We start from the raw sequence: 15409 nt of genomic DNA on the forward strand, positions 1-15409 counted from the left end.
CAAAGAGTCAGCAGAGTAGCTCTACACCTGTCCTCTCCCAGCTAGTGGTGCAGTCGGCTTGGCCTGGGAAAAGGGGGCATCGCCAGGCATTCCTGCATCCCAGAGATCCCTCGTGGGTCATCCATGCCTGTGTCACTTCCAGACTGGATTATTATCGTGTATTGCTCCATGGCAGCCAGTGCAGAATGAGGTGGCTCTCTTGCTAAGCAATGTGTTGCCCAGTCTACCTATTAGCAGCATTACACCTGAGCTCTGGGATCTGCACTGTCAACCAGATGATGTCTGAATGAAGTTCAAATTGTTAAACTTGGTTGGATCACTCAATGACTGCCTGTTCTATTCATTCCCTCTGAAGCACCTGGCACTGGCCACTGTCGGAAGACAGGATACTGGGCTGGATGGACCATTGGATGTCCGTTCCTACGTTCACTTTATCTCATAAAACACTAAGCGATTAAGGCCCTGGCTACGTCAGTGACTACCTCTCCACTTGGTTCAGGAGTTGAATTCCTTCCTTGGCCCACCAGAGCCCAGGTTTCTGGATTTTCAATGCATGCTGCACAGCTGATCTCTGCTACCAGTTGTTTTCAGGGGAAGGGCTGAGTATTGCACTGGGTCATAGAGATGATGCTGACAATGTGACATGCTATAATATGTTTGGTTAGAGATTCTTGATCACTGCAGAAGAAATAAATGTATAGATAATGGAGGCGGAAGGTGTTCCAATAACCACGTGCTGGGTAATAACATGAAAGGACACCATGTTTCTAAAACTAAACTGGTTCTTGAGAGAAATATTTACAGAGATGATGCAATTGCAGCTAGCATTTCAGCCATGTGCAAACCAACTGACTTCCTGGTGCCGTCTCCAAACTCTTCCCTCCTGCAACCTGTGCTTCTCCCAACAAGTTCCATGCAGATTGCTTCATGAGGGAATATCACACTGTCTAAACAGATTTTGCTAAGAAAAGTGAGCTACCTGTATGCTAACTTTTTCACATTTTTCCCCACTCATTGCTGGGACTGCATGATCAGTTTTGTAAAACTTGTTCTTTTGAGGCTCGGATTGCAGTTCCCAAGGCCAAGCTTCTGACAATAAATGCCCTGAGTAGAAATTCACTTATATGTGAATGGCTTGCAGCAGCCAGAGCTTTTAAAACAAGCACAGATAAAATGTATCTTCCTAACGGCATGTACATTACCTGACACTGGACTGGATCTGGAAATTCACCCATAGTCAGACTTGCAAACACAAATCCACAATTTTTGAAGGATATGAGTCAGCTGAAGTTCTTAAGCCCTTTTTTATTGTATAAAGACCCACTAAAATTTTCAGTCTGAGCACATTATTTTTTTTTAACAAAAGAACACAATACAGCCCAATATTTCAGTCTGAAGCAAAGTGATTTGTGTCATGAATGCTAACTAATACGCACTTGACGGCATCACATAAATGCAACACATTTTGAGGCACATTAGCAAGAGTTGTTGCTACCACACTTAAGAATTTTTTTTCTGGTTACAGAGAAAAGGAATCTAACAAGAGTTTATAATTGTATTCAAAACAAATATGTGCTCAGGTACCGGTAAAGCGTATGTGCGCAACACTAGACCTGTGATGAGTGTACATCACTGATTATGTCTACATTAATCCCCCAAAAGCATTAGGAAACACAAGCTGACACTCTGTAGGTCTGATTTCTAAATTAATTTGTTCATTAGAAAGATTTTCTCTTTCTTATGTGCTGCACCCCTGCTGCTGCATGTTCATTAGGGGGAATGGAATGTATTCCAAATATTTCCAAGAATGGGCAGGGCAGATGGCTAAAATTAATGTCGCAAACTCCTTGGGAAAAGAAAAACACAAAACACCAAAACCAGAGGCTCTTAATGCTGATGTGATTCACATTTTTATGTCCCTCTGGGTATAAGGCATCTTATGTCAGGCTTATGTGAAGGGCTGTATATTGATCGGTGTGTATCACATTACAAGTGTGAGGTTTGTGTGACTACTTTTTTCATAATGAATTGTGTTTGCAAACCCTGGGGTAGAGAGCCAGGTGAAGTTCTGCCCCAGTCAGTCATCTCCAGGGAGAATTCTGTCTGACCCAGTTGGAACTTCTCCTGGAGCAACCAGAAGAGCTCATCAACATGCTCGCTGCACTACCCTAGAAGGTAGCAAGTGGTAGGAAATGCAAGAGCCACTGCCCCAAATCGTTTCAGGTACCTAATGCCCACAAGGGTACTGGGTGATAGCAGACACTATGCTTCCCATTTGTGTTCTAGCCAGCTTTAGACAGAGCACAAGTCAAAATCTATCAGGCGGATCTGTGAGCCCTACCTGTGGGTAACAAAAGAAAACATCTGGGTTTTATTTGTTGTCTTGCCAAAGGCATCCGCTGTTTATGCTTGGAACGGTCTCCTTCGTCTCATGAGCCTCTTGACCGTCAAGAACAACACTCTTGCAATGAAGCCTTGTAAAAAGGACCAACTGCTAGATTCTTGGATCCCTGCTGCTCACATCAGCACAATATATCAGACACAAAGAGTCTGAACTGTGTGTCTGCGTCTGCACACTAAGTTCCTTCACAGGCACTGTGACTTCTTATTTATTTTCAAAGTGCTTAAGAACGGCGGTGGCACTCAATGAGTCATAAATAAAGAGAATAGAGCTGCCAACCCTCCAGGATTGTCCTGGAGTATCCAGGAATTAAAGATGAATCTTTAATTAAAGATTATGTCATGTGATGAAAGCTCCAGGAATACGTCCAACCAAAATTAGCAAACCTAACAGAGAGAGGGGCTCCAATTGAAACCTAGATCTGAACTGAGGAAAGTTCCTCCAGATCCTCTCTTAGCCACTGTTGAAAACAGTTCCCTCATGGGTGTGGACAGAGTCAGTCAAGATCAACAATCATTGTAGCACAACATGTTAGAAACCTGGCAGAACAAGGAAATGTGTTTGACCCTATCTACACCAGTGAGTCACCCCATTTCCGCACATGGGGAAGGGCTTGAAGGAAGCCACTTTTGACACCTGTTGCAAAGCCCAGCAGGATTTCTAGTGCAGACACACCTTTGGGGTTTAATTTTCAAAAGGGATGAGGCCCAGCCCTTCTTTCTACAGGCACAGTTTGCAGAGTTAAAATGTATGGGTGCAAACTATGGTACCTGTGCCTCTAGCTACCCACAATTAGGTAGTTAGAAGAGGTGTTAGAACCCACTTCTGATCCAGCAATTCAATGGTGGGCTCAAATTTTGTAGGCACAAGTTGCTCCTCAATTCAGAAAAACATGTAAGCATGTGCTCAGTTTAAGTGCCTGCTTAAGTCCTGATCTTTTTGTATATTGTCTTCAATTTTTTGTACAGTAATGTTGCATATGTTGCCTTCAATAGGACTTACGTGCACACTTAAATGTTTTGATGAATTGGGGGCCCCAAAAAGGACACCACTCTTTTGAAAATTTGATCCTCAATATCCATTGTTAGACTATTAATAGACCAAACCAGGAGAGCACTCTTGTAATAGATTAGTACTTATGTGGGACCACAGTGTTCCTCATTCAAGAGCTGCCTTTCACTGTTCTATGGCTGGGAACAGCTAACACTAATCCTTGTTAATACCCCCTAGAACTGTCTAGCAAACAGTGTTTCAGCTGAAGTTTAGAACCCTGTCTAAGCCATACACAGACATATATTTTTCACATCCAGTGCAGAGTTTTAAACTACTTACCATCAGCTGGTCAAGAGTCTTCAGAGATGAGCAGTGGGGATAATTGAGTTATCAAGATTTCTTTTTAATTTGTTTTTACTGAAATCTTGAAAAATGTATTTTTTTTTCACAATTATAATGGGTTGGAATGCTTTACTCTGAGTAATTTACAGTACAGCATTCATATGTGTAAAATATTATCACAATCATATTTTAATTAAAATGTGTAGAATGACACACACACACACACACACACACACACCCCCAAAAAAAAAACTGAACCAAGATTATGTTTCTAATTGTTTTAACAGTGAGATTTGGTTCAGTGAACACAGGGCATATTGGTTTCCTTGGAAACACTAGCGATATATTAGCTGTATAAAATCTACAATAAAAGATTTGCAAAAGTAAAGCCTCTAGGTCTTAACTGATATTGTAACTCTTTTCATTTAAAAAATCAGAGTGATGTTTGGCCCCTGGGAAGGAGTCATTTTGGCACGTTCTGTTAAGCCTTAAAATTAATCAAATGACCAAAATCATTAGGAAAAGAATCTAAAATGGAAAACAAAAACCCTCTACTGACCCAGTATTCCTGATTCATATGGTTTATTTAAATGTGACTGCAAATACCACTTGTGCCAAGCACTGCAGAACTCAGGCAAGACTCCCAATGACTTCAGAAAGAGCTACAGAAATCTGGCTCTCTGTGTTTCAGCATATATTGTATTATTATTATTTAACACACATAGTACTGTGTGCCAGAACCTCAGCTGGTGTAACTTGGTGTAGCTTCATTTACACCAACTGATGATCTGGCTCCATAACTTGGTCATATGCATAAAGCACATATGTTTTCGTGACATGAGCCTTGGGAGATGTACTCCAGCCATGGAGAATGGCACACTGAGGAGAATGTTGGCATGAGGTACCTGAACTACAAATCCCATAAGGCAACATGGCAGCTCAAATGGACACAAATTCGTGTCAACCTGAACCGAAATGCAATGTTTTGTTTCTGTTCTCCTGAAGGATAATGAGACCATTTCTGCGGGAAAATTCCTATTTTGTGGAAACAGCCTTTTCTAGCGAAAAAACATGTTGACAGAAAATTCCTGACTACTAACACAACACCACTTCTGCTGAAACAATCTGTGGTATTTTAATACCTGTGATTCACTGTGAGCAGAAAATGTGAGGCAATATAGTAACTAGGGACCAAAATGCTGCAGAATCTTGTTTTTAAATTAAGCAAAAAACACTGTAGATAAATTACCAAATGTAGGATTTTAAATATCAGAGTGCAGAGTAGATGGTTGAGTTTTAACATGTAAGACTAATAATTCAGTTACAATCATTTTAACAGCTGAGTAAAATACATTTACAGAGAACATATATATGGATGAGTTTGTACTTTAGGATTCCTGCTGCCAGTTCCCTGCTCCCTTTTTTCCTTTCCCTTTTGTGTTGAAGATTCCAAGTTAACAGGTTTATTAGATGGTGATGAGGATGTCAAATGTGCAGCTATGCAATCAACAAAGCCTCTAGACTGTAACATATACATATAGGTTGAGCAAATTGAGTGCAAGTTCAGCAGCTCATCCGCAAACAATAGGCCTTTCTAAAGCAATAGGTCTATTCAGCTGCGTGCTTGGCTGATTGCCACCAAAAGCTGTGTCCAGTGAAGCACAGTCTCAGAGTCTGCAACACACACACACATATGCTATCCTCAGGAAGGCTTTGCCTTTTGCTCTTTAGTTATTTCTATCAGCTGCAACCAGATCACTTCCATTGCACGTTTCCCTAGTGAGCAGTAACCAGATCAAATCTTGTTTACAGAATGCGATTTTAGAGAATAAGCATCAGGAAGGTGGAATTGAAGATGGTATGAAATAATAGGAGACTAAATAATAGTAGGGTTTAACGGCATGTTCTTGTTCCTACCGAAACTTCTAGGAGCTTTGCCATTGACTTTTTGGGAGCAGAAGCAGGCCCCACGTGACACATGTGAAAAGGGATTTTTTGAATGTATGGGAAGGATTAGTAAACACTTTCTGCACCCAGATATACTGAGGTGCCAAGAGTGAGAGGGGTTTCAACTAGTGGCATGCACAAGAATGTGTGACCAAAAGCTTTTCCGGTTTAGCAAGATGGTACAATGATAATTTAATAATCAGTAAGAGCTGCTGCTGTTTGGTAATCTCGGTAAAGTGCTATGTAAGTGTGAAGTGTCATTTATAATCAGTGTAGAGAATTGTCTGAAACTTCTATTGTTAAAGAATAAGGGCCATATCCTCAATAGATGTAAATCAGCGCAGCACCATTGAAGACAACAGATTTGTTGATTTGCCCATGTGAGGAACTGGTGCTAAAACTTCACATGTAAACGGTGCTGTACTGGATTTAAGGTTTAGAGTTTTATGATCCACAAGGGCCCTTATCCTGCAAAATGAGCAGTTACTACTAGGAGTAAGCACTGTTCTTCATGTGATTGAGCCCCTTTTGGCCCAATATAATATAAAATATAAGACTGGATGGCCAGATCCTGCAGTGCTTCTGTATCAGGCTGTTTGCTGGGATGTAGATTTCTTGAGGAAGCTGATGGGTATGCACACACAGACGTGAGTGATTTGACACAGGCGAATAATGCTATTAAGCCGAGTCTATTCACATCTGTAAAGTTACTCCCCTGCATAAGTCTTTGCAGGATGAAGACCTGTATGATGAAACAAAAAAGCCCCTTGCCCTATTATTATTTATTGATAATATTAAAATCATAACATAGAAATTAAACATTATCCACTTTCTTCTAGCAAGTTCTGATTACTCATGACTCAGGATCAGACCCTATTAGAATCTCACACAGAAATCCGACACATAGTAAACTGTTTTCTCTAGGCTTTAAATTGTGATGAGTTTATCTTGAAAACAGCATTTTCCTTTCTTTGTCAGTGCATCATGTTTATTTCTCCGTTCCCTATAGGAACATGGATATATATATTTTTAAATACACTGAAGATACTAAATAATAGGAGGCATTTTTTAAAAAAAACAAAAAAGCAAGAAGATAGATCTTTGTCTGAACTGAACTTCAGCCGTGGCAAGAAGCAATGATGGCTTTGTGATCGCGTCTCCATCACTTTATAGACAGAGACATTGGTGCAGCTTTTGCAGGGAGGTAGAACAAGTGGGGGGCCTGTCTCTTTAATGCATCTAGATCAGGGAGAAGGAGAAGCTGTTTATTCCTTTGTGATAGCAATGGGTCAAACTGAGGTTAGCTGCCCCTTTTTACAACAGCCTCTGATTGCAAGTATAATGAATTGTGTCTGTGTGTGCAGACACCTCCTCCCCCTTCCCTCCACCACGTGGATTTAAAACCCACTTGGACAGCTGGGTCCTTCCTTCTCTTTGATGATTAGCTCTCTTGCAACCAGTGGAAACTTCCACTTGAAGGAACTCAACTTTTGATTGGCTGAATAGTGGTGTCATTTACATGTGGAGACAGAGAAACGCCTGTCTGTGAGTGGCATTAAACTATGTCTGAAACCCACCTCTTGGGGGTCGGGAGACGTTTAAAGCAGCAGAGCACTTTGATCAGTGCCTCTCCTCTACGATGCAGTGAATGGTCATGATTGTACTGTTCCAAGGTTACATTTTTAAATATTTTGCGTATTTCCTCAGGCATATAAATAGATAGAGAAAAACTACATGTTCCAGACCGCAAAACCATGCTGTTTTTTTCAAGGGTACAGTGAAAAGATTATGTATATTGAAATAGATAGAGAACACATAATGCATATTCAAAACCATCAAATTTCAGTTCTTTTCAGTGGTAGTGTTAACTCCCTTAGGAGTAACATTCTTGGAGAGTCTTGAAATATTTGATCATCCTCTAGCAACTGAAATAGAAATAAACTGCAGGTGCTCCAATTTATTTATTTTTGCCTGGAGGTGGAAAGCAAGGAGTTGTCATTTAAAAGAGAGGGCAGGTATCCAACTCCGGTCTGGTCGCTACACAAAACTTGTACCCCTGCAATTCTCCTTATCTGAGAGAAGGGATGCATGCACACACACATCTATCTCCCATCAATAGATAGTTAAATCAATGTGATTCCCCTGCGGTTTTATTATTAATTATTAATTTAGGCAGCTCTCCATTGTAGATGGTTAAAATGCTGGAGTGGCAACATGGACACACCTACATCCATGGACAAGAGTTATACTATTCCAGTAGTCGTCACCTCACTGCCATCCATAGTGCTCTGGTCACTGAAGAATTGAACTGTCTGCACTCCACACTCTAGGGTTTAAGAGCAGGGTGTGAGCCAGCAGCAAGGCAAGTAAGCCTCAAACACATGTGGGAATAAGGAGGCTTGCTGAAGGGTATGGAAGCTCAGGGCTATTCCGGAGATGGGAAGCAGTGAAAGGGGAAAGAGCTGCATTGATGTCCATTTGTCATGTAGCCAAGACCCAATCTCCCTTCCTTGGTTATGGCCAAATGAGGAGGCAGGCAGCTGCTGCTACCAGTGCTATGCTGAGAAAATGATTGTTCTCATTATGACGTATCTGTTTTGCCACTGAATGTGAGCTGCAGCTTTTTGAAAGCTGAAATGCTGTTTGGACCATGATAACTGCCTGGAGCCTGCGTTGAGTGAATTAAATTAATGATCAGTGTTAGGTTTTCCATGAACAAACAGCAAAACACAGAGCTTGTCTGCATTATGCCTTTGTGGGTTGTGGTAACTACATTGAGGTAGCTAAACCAGTGTAAACCCCTTAGGGTATGTGTCTTCATTGCGGAATTAACTCATCATATAATCAGCAACCAGGTCTGAGCATACCATTTAGCTTGTCCCAGGTGTGAGCCGCCACACTGCAAAGCCCTGCCTGAATTACTGTGTCCTCAGTGGTGGTGTGCTCCCTTGTGTGTGACGCTAGGACTTCTGGGAGCATATCCCATGGTTCCTTGTGCTGTAGTAAGCTCTTTGATTCTTTTCCAGTGAATTGTAGGAGAACTTGTCTGTCTTCTGGGGCACACGGGGGGAATGATGGGAAGTCACTGGAGAACTATCATCACTCGATGATTTAGCCTTCATCCTCACTGCAAAGCGGGTGCTTTATCAGCACAAGTGAAAGAGGCACCGGCGCTCTTTCTAACCCATACTTCCAGCTAGCTCGAATTGAAACCACGACAAAATTTGGGTCAGAGGGTTTTGTGTGTGGACAGGAAGGGATTTAAAGGCAACAGCTGGGTAAAAGCCTGGGCTAACTCTGCAGAGATGTACCCCCAGTGTAGAGGTGCTGCACCAGTGCAGAATAGGACTGGCCCCAGTGCAATTTAGCCTGATGCAAAAATCTCTCATGTAGACAAGCTCTTACTTAAAGTTTGGATTGGGGTTTCCTTTGAGATCAAAGAAAGAACAAATTAGGTCTCCAAGAGAGAGACAAGAGCGTGCCTTTTATTTTGTCAGAGCCTCCATCTGGACTCCCTTCAGCAGGCAGAAAACTAGCGATGTCTTGAGGTAGATCTTCAGCTGGTGTAAATTGCCAATATGGAGCTCTGTGGAGCACTGACAACTCATCTCAGCTGAGGATCTTCCCCCTTACATCTAAAAGTGCAAAAGCAACAGAATGATAGAGACCTGCACCACTACAACGTAGTCCTGCTACTCCTTTTAAACCACAAAAATATTGTTGTGACCCTGTTTAGTCAGCAAAAAGAAAAGAAGAATCTGGATTTCTTTGAGCTTGTTTTTCTACAGGCATCATGAGGTCATCAAAAATGGAGAGATACCCACTGTGGTCCATACAGATATAGATATGTTAATGTAGCTTTCTGTTCTAACTCGGTTCTGTTTATATTTTATACAGATAATATAAGATCATATATGTATTAAATGTGGACAGCTTAACATGAAATACGCACAGACATTGGCTTTCTAGGCCACTCCACAAAAAAGCACCCTCAAAGCAAGCCCCATCTGAAAGCTGTGCACAAAGCTCTGCTTTCAGAATGTCTGAACTGCTTCACCAGGAGAGCTAGAAGACTTAACTTTGGTATGCTGGCTTCAATTTCAGAATTTCAAACGTCGCTTTTGTTTGCCTTCCAAAGTACCATTCCTCCATCCAAAGTGACTGTCTTTCCATCAAAAAAAATCAGCCATAGTTCATGCTTCTCTGTTTTGGAGCTGTTTCTCTAGTGCTGTTTTATTTTACATTCTGCCATTGCTATTCTTGCTTTTCAACTTGGAAATCATGAATTCAGAGGGTGTTTATTTTTTTGTTAATGGTATGATATATTTCCTACCAGTGCTTCCAGTAAAATGTAAAGTTAGGTTGGAATCTTTCCACTGATTTCAGTGGGAGTTGTATCAGGACCAAAATCAGACATGGAACAGACTGAAATAACATTCTGAAATAACATTCTCCAGTTCAATTTTTCATTACAAAGAAAATCAAGTGGACATTCTAGCCCATGGTTGTGAAGAAAACTTTCCATGTGTGACCAAGGCCAATACTGTCTTACTGAGTTGGCAGAGACAGAATAAAGCACTAGCTAAGGGTCTTCTTTCATTTAAATTAAGTGTTTACTCTGAACCCTAATAATGACTGTTTTCTAGGGTTCTTTTTTTTTTAATCCCACCATACACAGGAATAAAATTAAGTCATCAGGAATGATGGAGTATACACAAGCAGGGAAGAGATGGAGCAGTATCCACTGGAGGGGGAGGGGGGGGGAAGGAGGAGAACACGGCTGAGGGGGAGTCACCCAATGAAGGGAAAGAAATAGAGGTACATCCATTCAAAGGAAAGGAAAGGAGGAAGATTCAACAGTCACCATGGATGAGCTAAGCTGATGAGTATAGTATAATGCTTGGGGTGAGTGGACAAGTAGATTATGTAGAGAACCACTGGAAGAGCTGAGTGGGACATAAAGATTGTGCCCCTCTCTGACCTCTGCTCATAGGAATGTGGTGTAAAGTGAATAACTCGTCAAATATTCCGAGATCCTCAGAAGGAAGGTGCTCTAGAAATGCAAAACTCAGCTGAAACTGACATGTATCTGTCTTTCTACACAGCACTGCTCTGCTTTACCATACCACGGAACTTGCTATAACTGGCATGGAGAAGACTGAACTCCCTGGCACCAAACAGTTAAAAAAAAAAATTGTGGATTAATAGGTTAGTCACCAGAAAGTTGAAACTATGTCTGGAATTGTTAGAAATAAGGCTTGCTTGAAAATAAATATAGAATTATTCACCATGGTAACAATTGCCCTATTGCGTTAGTGAATATCGATTTAACATTTATCCTGGGACTAATGCTGTGAAATATTTAGTTTCTTTAATGGACACCTATTTAGTTAACAAATCTTTGGGGAGCTGTTGGTTTATTGTGTTTTTTCTTTTGTTTTCTTTTGCTTTTCCAAACTGCCTTGACCTATTTTCTGAAGAAAATGAATTGACTCCTAGGTTTACTTATTTATTTTATGGATCTCTTTTTCACAGAACTTTATATGAACTTATACTCAGTATAATTATTACATGGGGTAGCTCAACTGCTTAACGAAATCTAAAGTGTTTGCACTAAAGGCTAAAAACAAAGATTTAAACATGTGCCTATGCAGGTGCTGAAGGCAGATATCGAACTTCTGTTCTTTAAATGGAGTAAAATTACCTTATAATCAAAACATAGCCATAACAGAATGATGAATTTATGCAGCTCGGTTTATCCAAGGGTCTCAAGACACTTTGCAAACATTCATGAAGCATCACAACACCCCATTTCACAGATGGAAAAACCGAGGCATAGAGAGGTTGTGACTTGCCTGGGTTCACATGAGGTTTGTGGTAGAACCAAGAAGAGAACTGTTCCTGATGGCTAGACCTATACTCTAGCCTCCACATTATTGGGGGTTAGTAAAATAAGGACAAAGTTCGGAATAAATCAGCAAAGGTCAGCTGCTGTACTTTAATTTTTCCAAGCCCCATATAAAATGACTTTAATTATTCATTCTTACCTCACGATGAAAAAAGGTTGGTTGTTCTTAAGGCCACAAGTAGCTCTTCCAATTAAATGGGGTAATAAATGTTGCATTTTAAAACCAGAGTCAACCTGCAAACAGTGATCTATTTATTTATTTATTTTGGATGAAAGGCTGAGAAAATGTGTGAACTTGCAGAAGCCTGCATTCGAAAGAGCTTATATCCACCAAAACTGAACAAAACTTGTAAAATCTCTCCCTTGAAACAAGGATGATTCACAGTAACAGTATAAACTCTTGCCCCCACCTTTTCCCAGCCACAAAGGAAGATGTCCTTTCATCTCCTTACAGCCTGCTCCTGCTCTCAATTAAGTCAGTTGCAAAACTCCCATTTAGCTATGTCTGGGCCTGATCCTGCTCACCCAAAACTCCATTGACTCCACTTGATAACTAACAGAAGGGGTCTGATCCCTGGCCTCAACTGTAATTTTGGTTGTGCAAAGAGCGCAGAGGTGCAAATGAGAAAGACTCCATCTTAAAAAGCAGTAGGTATTTATCAAGCATGATGCAGAATAATGTCACTTATTCTTGTACGGGAACATGGGCGCGTATTAGCAGACAGAACCCAGAAAGGCGAATGGTTAATTGCAAGATTAGTCCGAGTAGATCAATGATTTCCCACGAAACATGAGTAAGGTTGTATTGTTAACATTGACTTATTTATGACTATGCTACATACTGTAAGTGTGAAGGCATGTGTTAGTTGCAAGTAGCGTGACCTAGGCTTGGCTCACACGCTTACCGTGCTTTTTGGGTAAGCAAGCCGAGTCCATTCAAATAGGGTCTTTGCTATTCAGTTTGCATCAAAAGCTTTTTTGGAAGAAAAGATCCAGCTATCCAAACCCCAGGAAACATGTCAAGTTGTTTAAGGCTGGGGAGGCAAAATAGAGTGGTCTGAACTGGCATTCCTCTTTAAGGTTTCAATTCAGCAAAGCACTTGAGCATATGCTTGACTTTAAGCACGTGCTTAATACTAATCTGAATAGGGTTGGACTGCTGAATCGAAACCCCATGTTGGGCTAGTTGAGCTGCAAGTTCAACTGGCTTTTCTTAAACAGGATATCAAAACCAACATTTAAATTCTCCATTTGCATTCCCGTGCCAGTAACAAAACCAGTATTTTGTGTTTTCATGGCACTTAACAAAGGGGATCTTGGCATGCTTTGCAGTCATTCATGAATTGAGTCCTTAAGGGAAACACACAAGGAAACTGAGGCACAACTCAAAGAGTGGAAGAAGAAGGTGGTTTGGCTAAAGCACGGAGCTGGGAATCAGAGGACCAGTGTTTTTTTCCAGTGCTACCACAGACTTCTCATATAGCCTCGAACAAGTGATTTAGGCTAAAACATTCAAATTGGGGTGTTCCCATTTAAACACTTCGATCCATATTTAGGCACCTAAAAAAATTATGTGAGTTTCAGAATTTCTGAACCTCCCCAACTCCCACTGACCTCAGTAGTGGTGGTGGGTGCGCGATACCTCTGAAAAGCAAACCACAATTTTAGGTGCCTACAAACATGCCCACCGAGGTTTAAAAAGCATGGCTTAAATGACTTCCCCTAAATCATACAGCCTACAGCCAGAAAAATAACTCTGCCCTACTGACTCCAAGTTCTGGGCCTTAACCACAATCACTAACTCCTCCTAGTTCCTTAACTCAAAGTTGTATTCAATGTTCTCAAATATGCCTTTTACTAATGAAAGGAATGTCTATTGAATTGGCAGAGTGACCTAATAGGTTTTCTTTGCCATCTCCAGTTCTACAAAAATTCATATCCTTTTAGCACTACACTGTTAGGAACCACAATCTAGCTTCTTAAGGTTCATTTGCTATCTGTGATGCAAGACTTCTTTCCCCTGTTCATATTGAATTAGTTATTGTTGGAGATACCTACTTACTGTCAGATGGCAAAGTGTAAAGCTTAAACAATCTTTCAATAACATGTCCTTTTTTATTAGGCATTTTCCTGAGGGGTAGATGGAACCATAGTCATCTGTGAGGAGTGTAAAGGTTTATTTAAAATCACATTGTAAATAATCATGTGGAAAAAAAATCCTATTTTCTGTGGGAGAAAATAAAAGTTCAGACTTGCCAATAAGTAAATCATGCATCACTTCAAGACACCCTCCATTCTCCATGATTTCTATGGCTTTGCAAGAGATTTAGGTTTTACAGATGGTATTCATAGCTTGTATGCTTTTTTTTTTAAGCACAATATTCATGATAGCATCTTTAGGGAGCATAGGCCCAACTGAAGACCCTTTAACTACTTCCAAGTAATAAATCATAGCTATCAAGAATTATGGAAAAATATGCCTTCTTGGAAGATAATTGAAGCTGTCTTTATCTCTCAGTAACAGGATTCACCAAGTATTATGGCACCTTGTTCGCACCACTATAGTAAAGTGTGTATCAGCATTTTCATTCTAAACCTCTATTTTCACAGGTCTATTTCTCAACTGAAAAAAATCACTCCTGATTAAAACTTGGCACACAAACTCTCATTGTGGGATTGATTCCTCCCTCCCCCTTTATACCTGTCTAAAAATTAAACAGCATTGAACATTTTTAAATGAAATGACAACAGAACTGTATCTCTTTGGACTATTTGTTGAGATTTGCACATAGAAGGCAAGTGCTGGCTCAGCTGACAAAGTAAAATGCAAGTGATCAAGCTATAAAATGTCTAATTGCTTTTGGTGCCTTAGAAAAAGGGGGGAGGAGGATAGTGAATGGAATTCCTGAAATCACTCTAACTCCATGAGAGCAGAATAAGGCACTCTCTTTCCCTCAAAGCTTTTATTTTCCACTTCTCCACATTCCCTTCCCTGGAAATCTTCCCCAACTTTTCACTTAGGATCTGTCTACACAACCAAATCTGCAAGCCACAGGGATGTTGTTATGCTGTAATGCCCTGACTATTTTGTTTCTGTCTCTGCTGAGGGGACCTAGCCATATTACAGAACCGTGAGAAAACCCTGTATAGTCCCAAGGCCAAAATTTTCAAACGTGGGCACTGATTTTGCATGCTTCAGTCTTGGGGGCCCCAAAATGAGATACATTGGGCCTAATTTTTAAAGGTGTTGAGCACCCACAGATCCCATTAATGTCAATGGGGATATATGGGTGCTCAGCATTTCTGAAATCCAGGTCCGTTGTGTCTCAAGCTGAGTACCTAGAATACCAAGGGACTCCAAATAGTGGCCACTTCAAATAGTATGGCTGTAAGACTTGCACAACGCAGTTATAAAATGAGTTGATCTGTCTTAGCATGGACACTAAAGTGTTATAACATGCTTCTCTGACATGCCAGGCTTGTCTGTGTAGATGGGTACTCAGGCTAAATAAATATATAAATCAAGCTGTAATTTAATTTTTTCAAGATATCCCTCAAATAGGAGAAGTATGCTGTGTTTATTTTGGGGTGGCCCCTTCCCATTCCTTGATGCCAGCATGCCAAGTCTACGTAATTTTTTAAATGTATGGGGGAGATTTTAACAATTTTTTTCCTAAATAAATGTTTCAGTGATGTCAACCAAACAATAAAAATGCCAGCAACCATATGATAACAAAACAATAGCCATACTTTATGTAGTATCAGAAAAAAATAATGATGGAAAAGGTATTTAGTTTCAAGTGGTTAGAAATGATTCA

General features: G+C 40.5%; 1 long non-coding RNA gene across 3 annotated transcripts; it reads left to right on the forward strand.

The window, feature by feature from the left end:
• The first annotated feature begins 7274 nt into the window (after nucleotides 1-7274).
• On the forward strand, nucleotides 7275-10970 carry LOC137157345 (uncharacterized). 3 transcript variants are annotated; one of them, XR_010921077.1, is made up of 3 exons: nucleotides 7275-7356; nucleotides 9581-9766; nucleotides 10789-10970. It is a non-coding gene; the product is annotated as an uncharacterized lncRNA (long non-coding RNA). The 3 variants fall into 3 exon arrangements; XR_010921076.1 differs by lacking the exon at nucleotides 7275-7356 and adding an exon at nucleotides 8599-8685; XR_010921075.1 differs by lacking the exon at nucleotides 7275-7356 and adding an exon at nucleotides 9360-9481.
• Nucleotides 10971-15409: the final 4439 nt, after the last annotated feature.

Source organism: Emydura macquarii, unplaced genomic scaffold, assembly GCF_026122565.2.
Source record: "Emydura macquarii macquarii isolate MOO-44397 ecotype Brisbane River unplaced genomic scaffold, CSIRO-AGI_Emac_v2 contig_1483, whole genome shotgun sequence".
NCBI lineage: Eukaryota > Metazoa > Chordata > Testudines > Chelidae > Emydura > Emydura macquarii.